Here is a 23,536-nt window from a genome sequence, read left to right as displayed (position 1 = left end):
GTTCATCACCACAATACCTGGCAAGTCATTATCTGCTCCACGGTCCTTTTCTTTGCCATTACTTCTCAGCTCAGAAAAATGAGCAAGACAAGGGTCCTGGGGTAAAGAACCCCAAATATTATAAACCACGCCAGCTGCCCGGTTTGCACACCCTGACTCATCTATGGGTCTCCTTCTCACACTGTACATTGGCCCAGCAGAATTGATGACCTTCTCTGCCCTCCAGGCTCCAGGGAACCAGAGGTAGCACCAGCTCCACAGGCTGTTTCTTGTGCTAAGATGCAAATGACTTCTTCACAGTTCAAGAGCCAAACTGGAGAGGCGGCCCCCTCCCTAGGTCACCCACAGCAAGCTGGGACAAACTGGGTTGGCTCCATCTTCCCTTTCAAATAATAGGCCATTCAGTCTTCGGGAAAGAAATGACTCAGCAACCCCAGGGCCATTCTGGCGGCTCAAACAGCTGCCAGCTGGGCAGCCCATTTCAAACAACCAATTAGTATGAGCACCACAAGTTGATCGGAGCAAATCCAGGCACCTCTCCCTGCAAAAACTAGAAGGGCACCCACATCTGCATGGAAAATGAAGTTGTTTCACCTTCCGTGGCATTGTTCCACTCCAAGGAACAAGCTTTATTTCTCTCAAAACTTGGCTTTCCTTGACCTGCCAGATTAAAAATGATATGAAGTTACTGAAATCATCTGCTAAGGGAAATGAATCCAAGCTCAGTGAAAGATGTTTGCTGCTTTTTTCAAATCACATCCGTCAGCCTGTCTTATAAGCAAAATAGAATGTCGCTACCAGGTAAAGACAGTAATTATTTCAGTTAGCAATTGTATTAGATGTAGAAGGTAACGAGGAATAAAGATGCTGGACCCAGCCCAACCATTCACTACCTATGCTTCTCTTTCCTGTTCTGGCTAAGGTAGCAAATAAACACAGAGTGAATTCAGTGGTGGGATGATAGAGGCTTTCCCTGCTAGTGGACCGAATCACAATTCATCCTTCACTGCCTGATGAAGAAGCAGCACAAACACTGGAGACCACACAGACATGAGATGCCAATAGTGCTTGGTCTACCCTCAGTCCAGTACTGTCCTTGGTGCCCAGTGACCCTTGCAGAAAATGAAAAACTATAAGGTTGTATGGTAGTTAGTGAAACAATAATTTTAAAGATATTTTCAGCTGTATTGCTAAATGAAATAAGGAATTCCCTTATTGGATAGCTGGATATCTAATCTTGAGATACTTGGTCTACAGTATTTTTATTCCACACCTTCTTAGACCATTCTTTGGATTTTAAGTGTATGTATTGTTGGAATGGGAGGAAAGAAAAGAGAGGGGGCAGGAGATAGAGCAAGGGCCACCTTATTCTGGAAAGACTGACTAAATTGGGTTAATATGGCAGAAAAGACTGAGCCAGCTGATAATCTTTTTGCAAATGTAGCACATTTGAAGTTTCTGCTTTGATTAGTGCCTCTCTGTGTTATCTGAAAAGTCTATCACTAAAGCAAAAACTGACAGTATTTCAAGGAGTAATTGACAAATCCATGATCAGAGTGGGAGATTTAACACTTTTTTCTTAGTAACTAATAGATCAAACAGCCAAAAACATTCAGTCAAGCTAAAAAGATTTTGAACAACATGATTAACAAGTTTGATGTAAAGAACTTATACAGAGCACTGCACTCAACCACTGGAAAGTATACATTCTTTCCAAAATCACACATTACATTTACGAAAACTGATGTTGAATTAAGGCTTAAAGCAAATATCAAATCTCAAAAATGTTTAAAGAATCAGTATTATAAGACTGTACCATCGTCAAGTTAGAAAGCAGAAAAAAATTACAACTTACAACCTCCATACATTTAGACATTTAAAAGCACATTACTTAAAGATCCAGAGACAGAAAGCAGATTGTGGTTGCCGGGCCTGAGAGGAGAGAGGAATGGGCAGTGGCTGCTAAATGGGGATGGGGTTTTCTCTGGGGTGATCAAAATGTGTTGGAACTCGATAGAGCTGGTGGTTGCACAACATTGTGAATGTACCTAACTGCACGCTTCAATATGGCTAACATTATGTTATGCGAATTCCCACCTCAGTAAAGAAGTGCTCGTTATCTCTGTTTAAATCCTAATCTGTGGAAACATGGGTGTGTACCGTTTCTGAAACTTTTTCAAGCTATTATGTGCACACTTCTCTGTGCTATATGAATATATGTTTACATCTTCTACATTATGCTTCAAGAAAGAGTTTTAAAAGAGCAAAAACACATTACTTACTAACTTGGGGGTCAACATGAAATCAGAAAGTGTGAAGAGCAAGAATCGCATGACACTGCACTCAAAATTTACGGTATGCAGTGAATTCACTCAGGTCACAGAAAAGCGGCCATGACAGAGGATAATGATGAGTTCTCCAAAGTACACATAGGAGAAAACAGCTTTAAATGTTTATTTGGTAAAAGAAGAAAGGCTTAAAATTAATAAGCGAAGCATCAACCATGAGAAGGGAGAAACGAAACAACAGAATATTCCCAAAGAAAGTAAAAAGAAGGAAACAACCTTAAACGAAAGAAACAGATAATAGATACAATTAAGATGATCAACAAAGCCAAAGACTGGCTCTTTGAAGAGACTAACCCCTGGAAGGACTGATTAAGGAAATTTTAAAAATATAGAGAGAGAAGGTACAAATAATATTAGGAGTGAAAAGGGAGAACACACAGAGATCAAAAGGATAATAGAAATATAAGATAGAAAACCTTATGCCAGTAAGTTGGAAAATGTGCATTTCAAATGGAAAAAATCCTAGAAAAATATAACTTACCAAAGTTGACTAAATAAGAACTAGAAAGCATAATCAGTAGTAAAACATCTTCCCACAAAAGAAATCTTAGGTTTCCAGAGTTCTATTTGTGAGTTCTAGGAGACATTTTAATTACAGCCTCAGATTACGACCAGTATGTTAAATATGCAGGATGCACAGGATGTAATTGAGAAGGTGATCATATTGTTGCCTCCTACTGTCCCTTTAAATCTTCTCGCCCTGCCATTGGATGAAAACTCAGACTTTTATGGTTATTACTGAATAATAGAAATGCTTATATTTACTTTTAGACATAAACCCTGAATCAAATTAGTAACTTAAAATGCCCAGTACAATATAATAAGCTAGGCTTTCAATTTAAAAGTTAAGACTTCACTCCACCTTCTTTTCCCCCAGCTAGGGGCTGTGGCTGGCTGACCACCTACTGGGGGGCAGGAGATGGAGTCAGAGTTTTCTCTTCTCTCTTCCACCTTCTCAATCATCCCTCCCTCATCAGTCAGGGTCCAATCAAGGAGACAAAAAACATACCAGTTATTTGAGAAAGAAGTTAATATAAAGAATTATTAACTAAACGTAAAGTTACTAACCAGGCAACTGAAGAGACAAGAAGAGAATTCTAAGGTATCATAAATGTAGCAATTTCAAGAAGCAGCTACCATCTCCAGGGCTGAAGGAATAAAAGGATGAGGTTAATATTCTTAAGGCTTCAAAGCATAGACAAGGGACCCCGCAGAGCTGAAACTCTGGCTCCTGAGGAGGAAGTGATACTTGGCTGGTGCTGGTGTCTCTGAGCTCAGAGGAAGGAGCCCATGAGGTCAGAACCCAGACTCCGAAGAGGAGGTGGCTGGCCAAGACGCAGTCATGTTTCAGAGTGAAGGAGTGGATACGACGAGTCTGGTCCTGCAAGTTTTGTAGAAAGTGCAGACGGGATTGGCTGGTGCTGTGGAAGGAACTGCCACTGCAGGGGTGAAGAAGTGGTGCTGGAGCGACACTCACGAGGACCAGGAGCCGACAGAAGTCCACAGGAGAGAAGCAGGGAGGGCACATCTCTTCTGTTCCTCCAGTCTTCCAGTCTCCCTCTAGCACCGCGATTGGCAGAATCCAACAGGGAACAACTGGTAAAGCACAGGTGTGGTTTGCAGGGCTGCGGCCCCAACGTCACAGAGCAGAGGATGAAAGGGTGGGCTTGGAGCTGAAGGAGAATAACTTAAGGACTGACACCCTCCCCCCGCCATCCCTCACTGCACTGCCCATTCACTCAGCGTTGTTTCTGATCCTGTCCAGTTTTGGAAGATGGAGAAGGAAGGGGAAGAGAAAGTCTTTACTGAACTGGTACTGTTATTAGAGTGTTCTGCTCCCTGTGGACCTGCTGGGTATTCGAAGCTGGTTCTTTCTCTCATGGAGCGCTTTCCTGTGACCTGTGGAGAACCTATTTTCTTACCACACCACTGCTGATTTCGTTTGATCTGAACAAATGCATTGCATTCTAGAAGTTGCTTATTAACACCCATTTATTGCCCCAAACCTCCCTACCCCAGCATCCACCTCCAGCTTCCCCTGTAATGAAACCTATTCACCTTCCAGCTGACCTGGCTCTATTTGAAACAACCTGGGAGGACCCCGTGCCAGCTCTTTTGTGCATACCTGGCTGTATATGAGCCAAGGAAAGACTCATGTATTCTTTGCCCAGGCAAATTTGGGGAATACAAGCTGATTCAAGCCCAGCAGCACCTTTCTTTCACTCTAGCCAGCTCTGATCTTGCCTTCCGTGTTCTAGGTAGGAGCCAGACACAAGTCCACTGGACCTGCCTAGCTGCAGGGGACTCATATGGAGTTCTCCAAGGGGAACTATTGAATCCCTTCTCAATTGGCTCAATTCATACCAGTAACACTTTCCAAAGGAAAAAATTGAAAAATCTTATTGAGATACCTCCATCAAACTCCACTCTCTCAAGCCATTTACATGCTTCAGAGGATGAGGAGTTGATGTCAAGGAACTAATTCCTGGCTATTTCCTTTGAAAAGTCTCTCTTGGCCTATCATCTCACTTTGGAAGTTTATATCTTTTGAATCTTGGTGCTTCAATTGACACTTAATTGAGCATCTTCTTGCACCAATCTTAAATTCTTCCAATCTATCCTGTGAGATTAGTATAACATTGATCCTAAAATCAAATAAAATATGACTGGAAAGAAAACTTTATAGGTCACTCTTACTCATAACCAAAGTTGCAAAAGCAAACTATTCTAACAAACTATTATCAACCAAATCCAGAAGAATATGAAAAAGACACTCCATCATACCAAGCTGGGTTTATACCAGGAAAGCAAAGTTGGGTTAACATCATTAAAATAACATAATTCATTATATTAACACATTAGAGAAGGAAAACCATTTGATCATCTCAAAAGATTCAGAAAAAGCAACCTAATTTGTGATAGAAACCCTGCAAATTATAATTAAGAAGGTAACTTCTTAATTGAAAGCTAAAACAAAAGACATGGAAAATATCATTCTTCATGGTAAAATTTAAAAGCATTCCCTTTAAAATTAAGAACAAGCTGAAGATGCTATCATTCTATTCAACATTATTCTCATGATTCATTAGTAAAATTTAAAAGGGAAAATAAATAAAAGGTATTCAAATTGCAAAGAAGAAATAAAATAGTCATTATAAGACTGTACCATCATTAAGCAGATGCTATGACTGCCTATAGAGAATATCCAAAAGAATCTATTGTCTAGTTATTAGGATTAAGAAGGGAATTTAGCAAAGTGGCTGAGTAAACAAAAACCAATTGCCTTTCCATACAGCAGCCATAAAAATTATAGTAATATAACTTTTAAAAGATAACATTACAGGGACTTCCCTGGTGGCACAGTGGTTAAGAATCCGCCTGCCAATGCAGGGGACCCGGGTTCGATCCCTGGTCTGGAAGCTCCCACATGCCGGAGCAACTAAGCCTGTCCGCCACAACTACTGAGGCTGCACTCTAGAGCCTGCGAGCCACAACTACTGAGCCCACGCACCACATCTACTGAAGCCCGTGTGCCCTAGAGCTCATGCTCCACAACAAGAGTAGCCACTGCAATGAGAAGCCCGAGCACCGCAACGAAGAGTAGCCCCCGCTCACTGCAACTAGAGAAAAGCCCGTGTGCAGCAACGAAGACCCAGTGCAGCCAAAATAAAAAAGAAAGATACCATTACAATAGAAATAAAACTATACGGGCAAGACCTTTATGAAGAAAAATTTTATTGAAAAACATTAAAGAAGACCTAAACTAATAAAGAGATATACCATGCCCATAGGTAGGAAAACTTAATATCATAAATATGTCAACTCTCCCCAAATTTAATGCAATTCCAACCAATATCTCAATAGTTTATTATAGACATTATTAATCTGATTCTAAATTTTACATGGAAGAGCTAAGGCTCACAAACAGTCAATATACTTTGGAGGAATAAGAACAAGGGTGTGTATGTGATGGAATGGGGGTGAGGGTTGCCCTGGCAAATGTCAATAGCAAGATTCATAAATCTATGTACATCAGGCAATGTGGTATTGGAACATGGATGGACAAATAGACCAAAGGAAAGAATAGTGAGCCCAGAAGTGGAACCATAAATATATAAAGATGATTCACTGGCACTGCCGAGCAGTGTGTGTTGGGGGTAGGGGGGTGGTGGAAATGACGGTTTAATAAATAGTGTGGGAATAAGTGTTTATCCACATCAGAAAAAAAATGATTCTGGATTCCTCCCTCACATCATATATAAAATAAAGTCCAGGTAAAATAAACTTTCAATGTGAAAGAAAACACTTTAAAAATTTTTATATATCAACATAGAAGAATATTTTATGACCTTGGGTAAGGAAGTATTTTCTAAACAAGATGCAGAAAATACAAATCATAAAGGAAAAGATTGATAAATTTAAAAACTCAAATTATGAATTTCTTTTTAATGAAAGACAACATAAAGAGAGTGAAAAGACAAGCCAAAATTGAGAGGGCATATTTGCCACGCATATAATTAACAGAATCCATGAAGAACTCCTAAAAATCAGTAAGAAAAATTAAAAACAACCCAATAGAAAATGAGCAACAGGGATGAAAAGGCTTTTCACAGAAGAGGAAACATGAATGGCCAACCAATACACAAGATGTAGTTTAATTCCATTAGTAATCAAGGAAAAGCAAAATAAAATCACGAGAGATATTTTTACAACTACTAGAGTGGTACAAATTTTTTTTTTTTTAAATGAAAGCTTCTTTATTTATTTATTTTTGGCTGTGTTGGGTCTTTGTTTCTGTGTGAGGGCTTTCTCTAGTTGCGGCGAGTGGGGGCCACTCTTCATCGCGGTGCGCGGGCCTCTCACTGTTGCGGCCTCTCTTGTTGCGGAGCACAAGCTCCAGATGCGCAGGCTCAGTAGTTGTGGCTCACGGGCCCAGTTGCCCCGCGGCATGTGGGATCTTCCCAGACCAGGGCTCAAACCTGTGTCCCCTGCATTGGCAGGCAGACTGCCAACCACTGCGCCACCAGGGAAGCCCGGTACAAATTTAAAGTCTGAAAATTTTAAGTGTTGGCAATGCTGTGATATAATGGGGTCGACTAAACACAGGTAGTGTTACCAGATAAAACACAGGGGCCCAAATAACTTTGAATTTAAACAATGAATAACGTTTTTAGTGTAAGTATATCCCAGATATTGCATGGGGTGTACTTACACTAAAAATTATCTATTGCTTATCTGAAATTTAAAGTTAATTAGAAAAAAAAAGAATAAAAAGAACATTAATTAGGTGTCCTTTTTCATTGTTGTTTGTTTTTAGCTAAATCTGGCAACCCTACTCACAGGGAGTTTCAATGATATTTATAACATTCTATTTCTTAAGTTGGGAGATAGGTTCATGACTGCTCATTTTATTGTTTTATTTTTAAAACACAAACAAACTTTAAAGCAAGTCGGTCATGATTTATAATTCTACCTGGTGGACCCAAAGCTTTGGCTAAAATATCATCAGCAGCTGTAGGCTGGGCTGGGGCATCAGGTGCTGATCCTTCCTGGCCTCTTTGAGATGCACCCAACTGCTTGTGGCTGGGCTTTCTCCTTGCTGCTCTCGCTGTGCTTCTGTTGGTGATTACTGCACCCCATCGCACAGCTAAATAGCAGCTATTAGAGTCGGTTAGATAGGGCATCCCACCATCTTGCTTTCATAGTGTCTGGGTGTTACTCAATGCAGGATCCACTTTAAGCTCATGTTCCAAGCCATAAGATTTTCTGACCATCAAAGGGCCCTCCAATCTCCCCTGCTCCTCAGAGAAAACACAGAAAAGAGATCACAAAGAACATTCAGATTAAAGAGGCTATTAGTTGCAAAATCACTTGCCTAGTCCCATGGGAAGGAGCTTGCTGGAGGGAAGAAAGCCTTCCATAAAATGTAATTGATGAAGACTCAATATCTAAAGACTCTTCTTGAAGCAAGTGCCTAAGCAATGGGTAAAGACTACAAAGAATACTGAGACCACTAAAACAAGAGTAGGACCTTCCAGCATAGCACAAACAGCAAGGGAGTAGTATGGGGGTTGACAGGACATACAGAAGAGATTCCAACCAGCTGTGCAACTAATAAGCCCCAGGACTGCAAGCAGCTCTGTTCTGCTCACTGTGTAGTCCCAGTGCTTGACCCACTGACCAGCACAGAGTTATCCTCAGTAAATATTTGTGCGCGGAACGCATAAACGCATCATGAATGAAAGAAGTAGCAAAGGGAGGATTAAAGGCTATATCAGATCCTTAGAAAGGAGGAATTAAAAAGTCACATCACAATCTGCTGAATCTCTTATATACTGCATTGTGTATCAGTATGTAAACTGTTTATTGTTCTCAGTACTAAATGTGGGTTCATAAAGCCTGAATTAAAAGAACCCCTGGGTGAAACCACATATCTATTTCAGTCAAGAACCTGGTGTCCAGAGTGGGCAGAACCAAAGAAGCAGCTTCTAATAGATGCCATCGTAACTGGGCCTGCTTCTGCCTGTGTTTGTTTAGTCATCCTAGCATCACTGTTGAATACATCCTTGGTTTCTTCTGGCAGACCTTGAGGGATCATGGCCAAAATTCTGACACTTTTCATTTTGCCATAAGATTGGGATACACTGGACTTCTCCATCAATTCTTGCATTTAACCATTTATTCAACAAACATTTATAACACATGTGCCAGGTACTGTGCTACACCCTGAAGATTTAGAGGTAATATTTAATGAGCACTTACTAAGTCAGGCAGAGTGTAAAGCACATTGCTTAAATTATCTAATTTGCAGCTCTAAGCAGTAGATACTATTATTAACCTATTTTACAGATGAGGAAATTCAGAGGTGAATAAGACGTGGTCAACGGCTTCAAGAGAGGAGATGGACATTTGCAATATGCTGTTATGAGGATTTTCCAAAGTACCATGGGAACATAGTGTATATGTGACCTGAGATGCTGTCCCGAAACACCTGTATTAGTTAGGTATTGCTGCAAAACAATATTACAACACAATTAGCAGCTTCAAACAACACACATTTATTTTCTTACAATATCTGTGGAATCAGGAATCCAGGCATGATAGCTAGATCCTCTGCTTCAAGGTCTCCCACAAGGCTGCAGTCAAGGTATCAGCAGGGCTGGGTTCTCATCTGAAGGTCTGACTGGGGAAGGATACACTTCTAAGCTTTTATAGTTGTTGACAGCATTCAGTTCCTTGTGGGTTTGAGGGCCTCAGTTTCTTGCTGGCTGTCAGCTGCTCTCAGTTCCTCACCATGTTGCCCTCTCTATAGGGAAGCTCATAACATGGCAGCCTGCTTCTTCAAAGCCAGCAAAGGAGAGGGTCTCCTAGCAAGAGAGATGTTACAATCTTATATAACAAAATCCAGAAGCAACAACCTATCACCTTTGCCATATTATATTAGTTAAAATGAAGTCACAGGTCTGGCCACACTCTAGGGGGAAGGGGTGACAGAAGGATGTGAATACGGGAAATTGGAAGCACAGAAACCACTTTAGAATTTACCACCCTTTGCTCTTCTTCATCCCACCAGATTACCTGTCCCTCCTATCTGCCTCCAGAGCTACCAAGGCTGCCACATGTGGCTGTGCATTCCCCTGGCTGCAATGTGAAAGGCAAAGGCACCCTGCCCCCAACTGGAGTTGTGTAACACACAACCTACATAACCACACACAGCAGGCTTGCCACTTCCATCATAGTGTTTCTAACACTGCATTGTATCTGTTTACTTTTCTCTCTCTTTACTAAACTGAAAGCTCCTTGAAGTCAGAGACTGCTAGATCCCCAGTATAGCAAGTGCCAAACAAGTGTTTGTCAAATAAATGGGGAGAAGAAGGGAGCACAGCTGGCTCACATGGGGTAGCCTGGGGAAGACTTCTCAGAGAAGGCACCTGGATGTTCCTCCTTATTTCTCAGCTACAGATGGACACTCAACTTCCTTAAAGAGACTTCAGGAACAATTTCTTCCTTTTAAAATTTATTTATTTATTTATTTATTTATTTGGTTGCGCCAGGTCTTAGTTGCAGCAGGCAGGCTCCTTAGTTGAGGCTCAGGGGCTCATTAGTTACAGCTTGCCAGCTCCTTAGTTGTGGCATGCGGGCTCCTTAGTTGTGGCATGCGAACTCTTAGTTGCAGCATGCATGTGGGATCTAGTTCCCTGGCCAGGGATTGAACCTGGGCCCCCTGCATTGGGAGCGTGGAGTCTCAACCACTGCACCACCAGGGAAGTCCCTCAGGAACAGTTTCTAAGGAGATATAATAATAAAAATTTTGGTATACTGTGCTTTAGTTTCCTACCAAATAATCTCCATGGAGATAAACACAAAAACACCCTGTTCATTCAACCCAGTAAAAACCAGAGTCTTTGTTCTCTTAAGGAGGTAGTGGGAAGTAGCAAGTGGGATGTTGTCTATTTTTCTGGACCTGGCAAGTAGGGCCCAGAGCAGAGAGAGGGCACTGAGCTTCCTGCAGTCCAAGTCTGGACGGCATGCAGCTCTGGGATGCACCTCTCTGCAGGGCTTGCTGAGCGATGCCATCTCTGCGGTGTCGGTCTCAAGCTCCTCCCCACCACCTTGCTTCTCCCACTGCTCCACCCCCAGCCCCTGGAGCATGCTGAGAACTTTAAAGTAAAGTAAACAGAGAGGTGGACAGAACTAAGGACAGTCTTAAAACTGGTTACACATTTTAAGATCATTAGCAACTCTCCTTTCAGGTTTTTCTTCATATAAAATCATTTCTGTTTCTTTAGAGTTTCTTTATGGTTTCCATGTTACAGGCCTGAAGTCATTTGCTGTGGTTCTTCTAAGGACTGATAATGGTAAAGTTAAGACCAACGCTCGATATCCCAGGTCATGACAGCAATCTGCCCAGGGCTCTCTCACCCAGACCTGACCAATGCGCCAACTTGGAAATTTTAGGACCAGCAGTCACACATGAGGAAACCAATGATACGTGCAGCAGTGATGGGAATTAAAAGACTAAAGCCAGAAATGGCCACCACTTCAAAATGATCGTTCTATGGTTTTCTTTGTGGAGACAGAGTTGGTTCCTCAAATTAAGCTAATAAAGAAACAGAAATCAAACACTTGCCTGCATGCCACCTTCACCGTGCTGTCTTGGGGAGGAGAGGCCGGGATGAGTGGAGCTGAGCTTTGATGGAGCTCACGTTAACTGTTCAGTCACTAGAGGCCTTTGGACCTGCTGTTCCTCTGTGTTCCGAGGAATGCTTTGACTCAGAACAAAGGCGCCCACCAGCGAAGTTCACGGCCTTCTGCAGCTCCCCCAACAGCAAAGATCACCTTCACACTATCCAGACACCGACTGACTCTGCTGACTGCCTCCTTGGGCCCTGCTCCTGAACAATGCCATAGTTAGAAAGTTTCTTTTATGCCGCTTCTATTAAATGTGAGCTTTTTGGTGCCCTCGAGCGGTTTTGAGGCAGTAAAAACTACTCAGAGGTTAATGTTGTTTTTAAAAATTAACATGCAATTTATTGAAGTTACAGATTAAAAAAACTATTTTTTTCTGAAGCTTTTAAGTTCTGCATCAAATATTATTGTTCATTGTATACTATATATATCCTGTCATATTTTTTAAAACTATGTCAAAGGCTTTTGAATAATATATGATCCTGTTTCTAAGCTTAGCTAAACTAACACCTTCAAGCATTTTAAATTGCATTTATAAATCAATGTATTCTATTTCTTTTTTAAATTATTATTTCCATATTTTGATTGAACTAACACAACCTTCCTGAGTATTCAAATAACAAGGAATCATCATAATTCAAACTTATAAATAAGGTTGACCTTAACTTCTTTTAATATTTCAATACTGTGTATAAACTTAGTAAAATTATAACAAAATTGAAAGCAATTATTCACACATTATAAGTTGGAATTTAAAATCTGGTAATTTTAAAATTAGGCCAAATTGTGTTAAACACTGCAGGCACATGAAATACCAAATATATGCTTCTCTTTCACACAAAATATTAATATACAACAGGCTGATTTCCTTAAACACATCCATACTTAAATCTAAACCAGCCTGTGGTTGAGTGATGCTTAAGGTCTGTATTGCTTTCTTAGGGCTGCTGTAACAAATGATCACAAACTGGGTGGCTTAAAACAACAGACATTTATTCTCTCCCAGTTCTGGAAGCTCAGAGTCTGAAATCAAGGTGTCAGCGGGGCCCTGCTCTCTCTGGAGGCTGGAGGGGAGCATCCTTCCTCACCTCTTGCAGCTTTGGTGACTCCAGGCATTCCTTGGCTTGCGGCCACATCACTCCAATCTTTGCCTCCATCTTCACATCACCTCCTCTGTGTGTCTCCTCTTCTGTCTCTTATAAGGACTCTTGCAACTGGGTTTAGGGCCCACTCAGGTAGTCCAGCCAGGATGATCTCATTTCAAAATCCTTAATTTTATTACATCTGCAAAGAGACTTTTCCCACATAAGGTAACATGCACACATTCCAGGGATTTGGACATGGACATGTCTCTCTGGGGACCACCGTTCAACCCACTATCTGCACAAAGGAGCTGTCATTCCAGTGAATCACGCGGTAATGCCTAGAGGTGGTCAAAGGGTGTCTTTCTGATGGTAACACTGCTGGGACATAGTAGTTCTATTTATAGCATTGCCATCAATGCCCTTTGGATGAGGCTGCCTCATAATCAAGCCCTGAGTTTACATTCTGTTTTACTGAATTTGTTTAACTCCTCACAGAAGTCTGCACCAACCCTCCTCCCACATGGACTACACACTTCACTTGATGAGGTTTTGCATTTATTAACTCAACATATAAAAATATATTTTCTGGTTATCTCTAAAGACATTTGAACTTCAGAATCCTGGATTCTTTTCATATCCTTTCAATCTGTTAGGCTCTTCAACTCTTAGGGTTAGTGATTAAAATGGTACCCAATTGAATTCTGGCATTCTTGTTATGGTTTTGCCTGACTCATTGGTCCCACTTCTAAGGTCTTTCCACTGCCAGTTTCAAACAGCTGAGTAGGAATCCTCTTAGGACTTTAAACAAATCATTGAAAAATGAATCTCAAAGAGCGAATTCTGACAGTAGGTCTTTACTTAAAGGAGGTGGATTTGTAGAGTGGTTAAGAAACTATTCTATATGTATAAGCTGTGTGGTTTGAGAAAATTACTTAGTCTTTCTGAGCTGGTGTACCCCTGTCTATAAAGTGGAGGTAACATCATTCCAAGTTTCTTCATTGGGTTGTGAGGATTAAAAGAGAAGTGCATGTAGAGTACTTCCCATGGTGCCCAGTTTATAACAAACACGCAAAAAAATGTTAGTGTTTAGAATACTAGAATTTGTGTGTCTAGCAGATGTTCAGAAGAGTGTTCCTATGTTCCCTTAGGACTATATGAACACAAATGTGGTAGATATAGTCTGTAAAAGGAGGTTTCCTCCTGCATATAATACATTCATTCATCTTTATTTATATTCAAATATTTATTGAGCATTTACTATCTGCCAGGCACTGTTCTAAGTGCTTGGGATGGATCACTGAACAAAACAGGCACCAATCCCTGCCTCATGGAGCTTAGGTTCTAGTGGAAGGAGCCTTACTGAAGGGGATAAGTACCACCAAAAAAATGGAGTGGGGGAAGGGGGAAGGCAGTGCCGGGCGTGGGGTGGGCTGCACGTTAGATACCTGGTCAGGGCAGACCTCATGAAGAAGGAGACATTTGAGTAAGGACTTGAAGGAGGTGAGGGATATGCAGATATATGGGGAGACACCATTTCAGGCAGAGAAACCAACAGTGCAAAGGCCCTGAGGTAGGAGCATTCCTGACATGTTCAAGGACAAGCAAGAGATGATGTAACTGGAGTGGTGTAAGCGAGGGGGAGAGTAGACGGGAAAGAGGTAGAGAGGTGACAGGGCTAGATCTTGAAGGTCATTAGCATCTCTTTAATAAGATGGGAGGCAATTGCAAGGTTAAGAGCAGAGGGATGACATGATTTAACCTGAATTTTAAAAGGATCACTCTGGCTACCGTGTGGAGAATAGATGGGAAGAAGGGAAGGGTAGAAGCAGGGAGACCAATCAGAGGCTATGTAGGAATCTAGGCAAGAGACAAAGGTAGCTCAGACCAGGAGGTAGCACTGGAGGTGGTGAAAAGTGGGCAGATTCTGCTTTTATGATAAAAAGAGCTTAGGCAATTTGTTGACATATTGGATGTGGGGTGTGAAGGAAAAAGAAGTGAAGGAAGGCACTAAGATTGCTGACCTGAGCAACCTGAAGAATTGTGTTACCATCAACTGAGACAGGGTGGGCTGTGAGTAGATCAGGTGTGGGGTGGGAGTGAATGTATACTAGACATTCAAAGGGGAATTTTCTTTTTTTTAATTTATTTATTTATTTATTTATTTTTGGCTGCGTTGGGTCTTCATTGATGCCTGGGGGCTTTATCCAGTTGTGGCGAGCGGGGGCTACTCTTAGTTGCGGTGTGCAGGCTTCTCATTGTGGTGGCTTCTCTTGTTGCAGAGCACGGGCTCTAGGTGTGTGGGCTTCAGTAGTTGTGGCACGCAGGCTCAGTAGTTGTGGCTCACGGGCCCAGTTGCTCCGCAGCATGTGGGATCTTCTCAGACCAGGGCTCGAACCCGTGTCCCCTGCATTGGTAGGCGGATTCTTAACCATTGCGCCACCAGGGAAGTCCCGGGAATTTTCTTTTTTTTCCCCAATTTTTAAAAATTGAAGCATAGTTGATTTACAATGTTGTGTTAGTTTCAAGTGCACAGCAAAGTGATTCAGTTGTACATATATATATCTTTTTTCAGATTCTTTTCTATTATAGGTTATTACAAGATGTTGAGTACAGTATAATTCCCTGTGTTATACAGTAGGTTGTTGTTGTTTACCTATTTTATACATAGTAGTGTGTATATGTTTCCCAAACTCCTAATTTATCTCTCCCTCAAGGGAGAATTTTCTATATGAGTTTAGAGTTTGAGAGAGAGACAGAGAGGTCTTGGCTACAGATAAAAATTTCGGAGCTGTCGGCATATATATGGTATTTAGAGCCATGTGACTAGATGAGATGACCAACACAGTGGAGGTGGATAGAAAAGAGAACTGGACCGGTGGCAGAGCCCATCAGCATTGAGGAGCCAGGGAGAAGAGTGAAACCAGCAAAAGAGACTGAGAAGCGGCAACCAAGAGACTTGGTGTCGTGGAAGCAAGGGGCTGGTCCTCAGCGGTGCCAGAGTCGGTATTTAACTTGACATGCCCTCCACTCTCTAGCTAGACACCTTTTGACTTTCTGCATAGACTTCTGTAGGGGAAATCAAATGGGTTTTAACAATTTAAAAATAATAAAGGAAATGAAAATCAAGAAATACACCTTGGGATAGCAATAATAATTTCTTTAAAGTATGCCTATAACTTGTTCACATAATCTATATAAAATGTGCACATCACATGCAAATGCTCTTGCAGTCACTGGTTCTTAGGAAAATTCCAGTTAGTTCCATAACAACAGTGAATTTTATGCCATAGCCTGTACGTTGTGCAATGGCAAGCCATACAGCACTTTTGGGTATAACTCTGGAGATACATTTTGGACAGTGTGGGCAACCACCGATTTTAGCCCCTTTCTTGCCCCATGAATATCTACTGGAAGCGGCTTAGTCACTAATGTAAGCTCTTTTTGAGCTTAGAGTCAATCTCATTTTCCTCGGTATCTTTCTCAGTAGCCAGCACACTGTCTGCTTTAAGGTAGATACTCTGAAAGTATGCTCAGTGAATGAATGAATAGTGAGAGCATGTTGCATTAATGAATGACTTGAAATAAAAAAACTTTCTTGGTCAGAAACTGAAAGTCAGACGAGCATAACAAGTATACTTAAATGTGGCCTTATATGTTGAATTTATTGCCTTCTTTTTGATTGGATCATTTATACTTTTGTTTCCACCGCAGGGCAGGCAAAATACTTTCCACCTTACCTGAACCACATATATTTCCAAAAGCAATAACTAGGCAGAGAGAGGAGAAATTCAGCTTTCTAATCAGCACTGCTATTGAGGACAGATGCTATTTTATTTTTCATATCTCTCTTTTTTTCTCTTGCTACCACTTCAGGAATTATGATTTTTCATATCCTCAAAGTGAAAAATCTCTATGAGAAGGCAAGCAAACTAATGTCATCACCGAGTACACCACACAGGTGCCTATGAGAAGCTGTATTACTGGCCAAAGGGGCATAAAATAGTTACTCTGCAAACCAATCAAAAGGACCATTTCCGTGAGCAGCCGCCTTATTAGATGCATAATCAACAGTCTATCTAGGGCCTCTTTCCATGGGGGAGGCGGCGGAGATAAAGATTCTTTTTGTCAGTGTGTTCTAGTTTTTCATATGATTCTTTGCTGTCTCCAGAATTTCTTTTTCAGCACTCAAACAGACAGCTATAAAACTGATTGGCTTGAAAGCCAAATAAAATAAAACACAGTAGCCTACTTTATCATTTACTACTAGCTATTTATTATGAGCAGTGCTGTGTTGGGATATCGACCCTGAGATTAAAGCTAGAGAAGTATAGATTCTAAGATTCTGCAGACACATAAAGCTCCCCAGCCAGGGTGACAGATGATAATGAGATTATACTCAGAGGCCATCTTTCATCTCAGTGGAGCCCAACAGCTAACATTTCTTAAAAATAATGAATTGTACAAACAATGCAGGGAACGTTTGCTTAGCAGTTCTGCAATGCAACTTCCTGGGGCCCTAAGTATGCTGGCAGGCTGCCCAGATGTCTGACACTCCCTCACTTGGTTGGTTGGTTGAATCATTTGTTCCTTCATTTACTTCAACCCACCTGGCCATGGGAGGCGCCTTTCTTCCTGAATTTTCCTTGTAATCATCATGTTCTTTCTTGACTCCATGCCCTTTTTTCTCACAGTATCCCTCTAGCTGGGAAGCCTTCTTGCCTCTCCAAAATCAAAACCATACTCCTCCTTTAGCACACAGCTCAAGTCTCACATCTTCCATGAAATCTTACACAAAACTTTAGAGTAAATTTGTTCCGGATCTAAATCCTGGCTTGACGACTTATTAGCAGTGGAGCTGAGGGCAACTCACATCATCTGTCTAAATCTCAGCTTATTTACTATAGAGTAGAGGTTAAAATTCTTATCTCCAAGATTCTTATCTAATTCTTATCTGATTCTGGGTACTAAGTATATAGGGCACAACACAATTCCTAACTCATAATGGGTACTCCATCAATGTTAGCTTCCCCTATCTTGCCTTCTTTTCTCAGTTAAAATTTCAGCCCAGAGTTAGGTTATTAAACAGACGCTGAATTTTTTCACAGCAGGGTGTCCTGGATCTCAGGCTCTTCTGTGAACCTTCCCTTCACCTTCTTGCTTTAATCCATGGATCTGAACTCTGGCTACACATGGCAATCACTTTGGATGTACCCACGGCTTGGGCCAAGTCCCAGAGATTCTGATCTAATTGGTTAGGATGGAGCCCAGACATGACAAACAATTCAACTCTCTGTCTGCACCACGACTGCAGCCAGGCAACTAGTCAGGCTGAAGGGAAACACATGAACTTTCTGAATGGTCTTAAATCTCACTGGGTGGGCCTTGGTCCAGCAGCCCTACTAAATCCCCTGGTCCACTCACTGGCCTACTCCCTTGGACAGTGATTTCTCACCTCCTCTTCTCTACTCAAACCTCCAACTCCTCTTGCCTTATCTTTATTCTCTGCTAAGGATGTGAAGCCCTCACTCACTGATTAGATAGGAAAAAAAGTGAACACACCCCCATCAACATATCTTCCAGCTCCCTGTGTGCATACCTTGCCTTCCCCCCTCTGACTATGAATGGAATGTCCCCACTGCTGTCAAAGGCTAAAACTTCCACTTATATCCTGGAGCCCATTCCTTTCAGCAATTATCACCATGACTCTCCCGAATCATCACTTACTCCCTCTTTACTGCAGCATTCCCACCAGCAGCTAATAAGCTGTAATAATTCCCATCTGAAAATAAATCCCACCCCACCCCCCAACCTCACATACCTCTCCAGCTACTGCCCCATTTCTCTGGTGTCTTTTTAGGAAAATAAAAACAGTAATTTAAAAATAACTAGACCTGGGACTTCCCTGGCGGTCCAGTGGTTAAGACTCCACGCTTCCACTGCAGTGGGCACGGGTTTGATCCCTGGTCAGGGAACTAAGATCCCGCATACTGCGTGGCGTGGCTAAAAAAAAAAAACAGTCCTCACTTGTCTCCTCTCCTCTCCTCCCAATCTCTCTTGAACCCCCTCCAATTGGGCTTTCACCACCAAGGTACTGAAACAGCTTTGTCAAGTCACCAAACACCTCCAAGGCCAAATCAGCAGTCACTTCTCAAGCCTCAAGTCGCAGCATTTGATACAGTTGATCACTCCCGGGTCTCACTGACTCTTGGTTCTCTCCCTACACCACCGGCTGCCCCTCCTCAGTCTCCTCAACTGACTCCTCATTTCTCTGACCTCCAACATTGCAAATGCCCACGGGTCAGTTCTCAAATCTGTAAATCCATCTACACTTACTCTCCATGTGATTTAGTCCAGCCTCGTGGTTATAAATACTATTCATAACTGGTGGCTCCAAGATTAATATCTCCAGCCTGGACCTCTCCCCGAGCAGCAGATTTGTTTCTCCAGTTGCCTTCTCGACATCTCCACCTGCGTGTACCTCTGCAACATCTAGTATCACAGTGAACCTGAATTCCTGATTCCTACCCATCCCCAAATCTGCTGCTCCTACCACCTTCTCCAGCGTAAAAAGAAATCCCATTTTTGTAGTGGTTTGGATCAAAACACTTGAAGTTGTCTTAAGACAAATCTCTTGTTGCCATATCCAATCCATTGGCATATCCTACATCATACACATTTTTCAATGTCATTAGATTATCCATACCCATAACTTAAAAATCGCCAAATAGCATTCCATCAATAACAATCAGTGCACTTACACAGTGCCCAGCATTGTTCTAAGTGCTTGACATATAATTTATTGAATCTACAACAACTCTGTGAGGGAGGTAGAATCTTGATCCCCATTTGATAGGTGAGAAACTTAATGCACAGAGGAATTGCCCGAAGTCACAGCTAGTAAGTGAAATGGCTGAGATATGAACGTAGGCAATTTGAGTCCAGAGTCCATGTGTTTGACTACAATGCCTTACATTTGTCACATGCTTGAATATTTACATTGTTTAGAAGTTTCGAGTGTTATAAATCATGTTGTTTTGATCACCTTTGTGTAATAAACCTTTTCTTGACTTAGAATCATTTCTTTAGCATACATTCTTAGAAGTTGAATTGCTCAATGAGCATAAACGTTCTCAGTCCCTAAAATGGCTAACCTATTATTAGTAAACATTGGCTCTTTGAAATCTGAAGTTATATACAGTGGTAGGAAAATTTTCTCAATAGAGAAGAACCTCTGAAGAAGAACTTAGCTCGCTAAGTTTGATCCTGACTCGGTCACTTAAGTACTCATTCAATCTTGTGGTCTTCAGTTTCCTCATTTGTAAAATCAAGATAATCCCTACATTACAACTTCCTCACAACGATGCATAAATCAGGCCCTTATTTCCATCAAAAGAAGAAACTTTAGTGTTACTTTCCCCCAAAAAACCACAAACTCTGAAATTTAGATCTATTACCATTCAACTCTAGAAAAGGCTTGATCCATTGCATCTTTTAAGGCCATGGAACACACAGTTCTGACTTTTAAATAACTTTGCACATCTGCATTTTACACCTACCTTGGCTCACTCATTATTGTTTCAAGGTCCTCTTCTCATCATCTGGTAATCTAAAGGAAAGATTAAGTAGTACTAAATTTGCCATGGCTGTATATCAACTGTGACCACATATTTTATTTCTCGTGCTCTAATCTCAGTTTTGATATCACAGGTTTGGATAATGAATAGCCAATAAGTAAACCATGCTCTTATGTTCTTTTTTGTCTTATTTACCCATTCAGCCTTCAGAAGATCCATATACTATAAGGGGGAACCCATAAGTTACACATACCAACACTTTACTTTTTAGAGAATTTTCATCCCTTACTCTAGAACTAGTTATATTATCTTCTACCCACAGTCAAGACAAACTAATAGGACCCATATCTCCGAAAGGCAAAAGTCTCAGAAGCCAAGATGACCCACTCCCTTCCTTTTTTCTTTTTCCATCTGCTGTATTGTCTGCCAGCAGTCAGCTGGATTGCTGGTCCTTTCTCTGCTCTCCCCTGAATCTGAAAGGTTGGAAGCCTGGGAATTCTATTTCCCAGAATACAAAGCCAGCAAATATCCCAGTTTAGATTCTGCCAGTGCCAAAGACAAGAGATAAGGAGGGCAGAAGGGAAGCAGAAGCCATATTCTTCCCCTAGCAGCAGATGTTAGATTTTGCAGTGGCCTCTGAGTATCCCTCAGGAAGCAGCTTCCACAAGTTCCTGACCTGTGTGGCAATAATTCCCTACAGGTTAGCTGCAAACCTGAGAGCTAACAATGGGCTTCTCTCACCTTTGCTCCTCTAGCCTTTCCAACTATTTTATAAGCACCTAATTGCCTATTTTAAATACCTTCCTGCTTCAAGTACCCAGAGCGGTTTCTGTTTTACAAACTGAAGACTGACTGAAATATCCCATCTCTTAATTTATATAAACCTGTGGTCAGGTGTCCACTTAAGAAAAAGACAAGTCTAGTTTAGATGATCAGTACCAGATCCCCAACCCATAAATTGTAAACTGATTTTAACCCCCAGAGTAGCCCCTTTATGTGATTTCTTTTTCTTCCCCTAGGTCTTGGAGAATTCTATATTAAGAATTATATTACAGAGGCCGGATCTAAAAAATACAACACCAATATCAAACAATGTTCCAAGTGATATCTGGAGGATGGTTACCTCCACATATGTCCATCCTTAATATTTTCAGCTCCCTTTCATTTTATTTCCCTTCAATTACTTCTGTGTATGTTTAATTTATGATTTTGTTCATTCTTTTAATGGCAGGGACTTTTTGCTTGTTTGTTCCCTAGCACCTAGGGACTATTCAAAGATTTTGGTTAAATTACACGTAAAAGTAAATTTGTGGGTTCCCATTTGCCTTGATGGAGTAAACATTGACTCACACACTTTGAATTTAAGTTCACTTTAGCACACATAAGCAGATCTTCAAGTCTCTTAGGTTCTCCATTTTGATTAGCAGTTCCATTGTATTCCAGAAATTCCTTCTCGTATTGACGATGGGTTTACAGTTACACATTTCACACCTGCCTCAATCTCATAGATTTTAAATGGTCTCCCCTAGGTGATCCTTACGTACACTAAAGCTTGAGAACCACTGCAATAAATAAAAACGGAGCTCCTTTTATTCGAAATCCCTATGCAAGGAGTAAAACCCAACGAATCCAAAGACTTGGGGTTCTTTCCATGATTCACATCTGAGAGCTGATGTATAGAATGACAGAATTTTGGAGCTGAAAAGGCCCTTACAGATCATTTAAGCTTATCATTTAGGAGATCAGCAATCATATCTAGAATTTCATACATAGTTTAGGACAGAACAGAACAGAACTCAGAACCTAGGTATTCTGAATTTCAATCTTGTGCTTTCTTTAAGATGGTTGTCATTACATTTGGGTGAGTGGTGAACTGAACAACTCTATGTGTGCCAATCATACTGTGAACATTCATATGTGTTAGGACAGTTGTCTGACAAGTAGTAGTAAAGTTCTAACAAAAGTTCTAATACAAAATGTATTAGATGCTTTCCAATAGATGCAGGTAAAGTGTCTTGAGGAAGGGACAGTGTTTTCTAATATGCACAAAGATGTAACATGGACTTCTGACAGGTGCCACTCCCTTTTCTTCAATACGACCTTACGACTAACAAAGAATGTGTAAGTGCTAATCTCAGTAACAAATACAATACAGATGCAGCTTGTGGAAATTTGAATTATGTAAACTTGAAGTTGTTAATACAGAAACATTTTTATAAAGTTGCAACTCTCTAAAAAGCTGGCAAGAACTGCAAATTCCAAAATTGGCTGACCCAGTAAATTGCAAACCATGTTCATGGATTGACATGCAGAGGTACTGCATTATATATACAGCATAACACGACCCACCCTCTTATTCACGTGTACCGGAATCTCCCCATGTGATTTTAGTGACCATTGTACTATTGTTTGCACCATACACCTTTAGCTCAGAAGTTATATAAAATAAAATACTCTGAACCCTTAACCACTGCCATTAAAACTTTACCATCTATTTATTTAGGAGAGAGCACACTCTAAAAGGCACTAGAGAGAATGATGTAAAAATAGATAGAGGATTAGGGCCAAAAAAAAAAACCCTACAGCAACAGCATCTCCCATCCTAATGTTTACTCCTCTGTGAAAACCAGTCTTACATTATGAGTATTGTAAATTATGTGATGTGTTCAGGAGAGCATCCTTCACAAAATGCATCTTCTCTTAAAGCTCCTTCATGTCTTTAAGTGATTCTAACCCCAACTCCTATGCCTGAAAGACAATGTGTAAAGTTGGAAAGAGCTCTAGGAGTTTCCAATTTAAGCTCACATTTAGTGGCCCACCAAGGGGATAGAATTCTCTGGTAAACATCCCAGAAGTCAGATCTGTTTTTGTGTGTTTTAAATTCTTTTTAGTATGCCGTGAGATGCATCATCCTGTAGAACAACGCTCTGGTTATTTTCACTCCAGGTTCTAACAGGGCTTGTGTTTGTCGTTAAGTCACCTTCATGAATGTCTTCATGGGGCTTGCCTTCATTATGCCTAGTCAATCAATTAAAAGAGGGCCAAGCATTCTTATTGCCCCCACTCCCTGAATGATGAGAGAATTGATGAGCTAATAAGAACAAAACACTCTCAACCTCCTACAGTTAGTCTACAAGCATGGGGCATGGCATGCCTTGTAGTCTATGTGGGGCAGCACCAGCAGATGAAAAGAGCTGCGCCGCCCATGCCTCCCCGGTCCCCCCACTGCCTGATGCTGCTGTTGCTGGGCCCTCCCAGGCCCTGATCCTGGACCATCCAAACTCAGGGTGCCAGGGCAGCAGGGGCATCGAAACTGCTAAATTTTGATTGTCAACATTTA

General features: G+C 41.2%; 1 protein-coding gene across 3 annotated transcripts in view; it reads right to left on the bottom strand.

Annotated features, from left to right (window-relative positions):
* Positions 1–7,078: 7,078 nt before the first annotated feature.
* Positions 7,079–23,536, bottom strand: part of LPAR3 (lysophosphatidic acid receptor 3) — a 93,132-nt gene continuing 76,674 nt past the window's right edge. Inside the window, exons 3-5 of one of the 3 annotated variants that reach the window (XR_014260907.1) lie at positions 11,479–11,743; positions 9,419–9,715; positions 7,079–7,399 (exon numbers count right to left, since the gene is read on the bottom strand). The gene's annotated coding sequence lies outside the window, so the exon portion shown is untranslated. Of the gene's footprint in view, positions 7,400–7,736; positions 8,144–9,386; positions 9,716–11,478; positions 11,744–23,536 lie in introns of those variants that run through there. The other 2 variants (XR_014260908.1, XR_014260909.1) reach the window with 2 other exon arrangements.

The sequence above is a fragment of the Balaenoptera physalus genome, assembly GCF_965194825.1.
Source record: "Balaenoptera physalus genome assembly, chromosome: 1".
In the NCBI taxonomy this organism is placed as follows: Eukaryota; Metazoa; Chordata; class Mammalia; order Artiodactyla; family Balaenopteridae; genus Balaenoptera; species Balaenoptera physalus.
The sequence above is the reverse complement of the archived record's forward strand: the minus strand, read 5'-3'. Positions and strand labels throughout refer to the sequence as shown.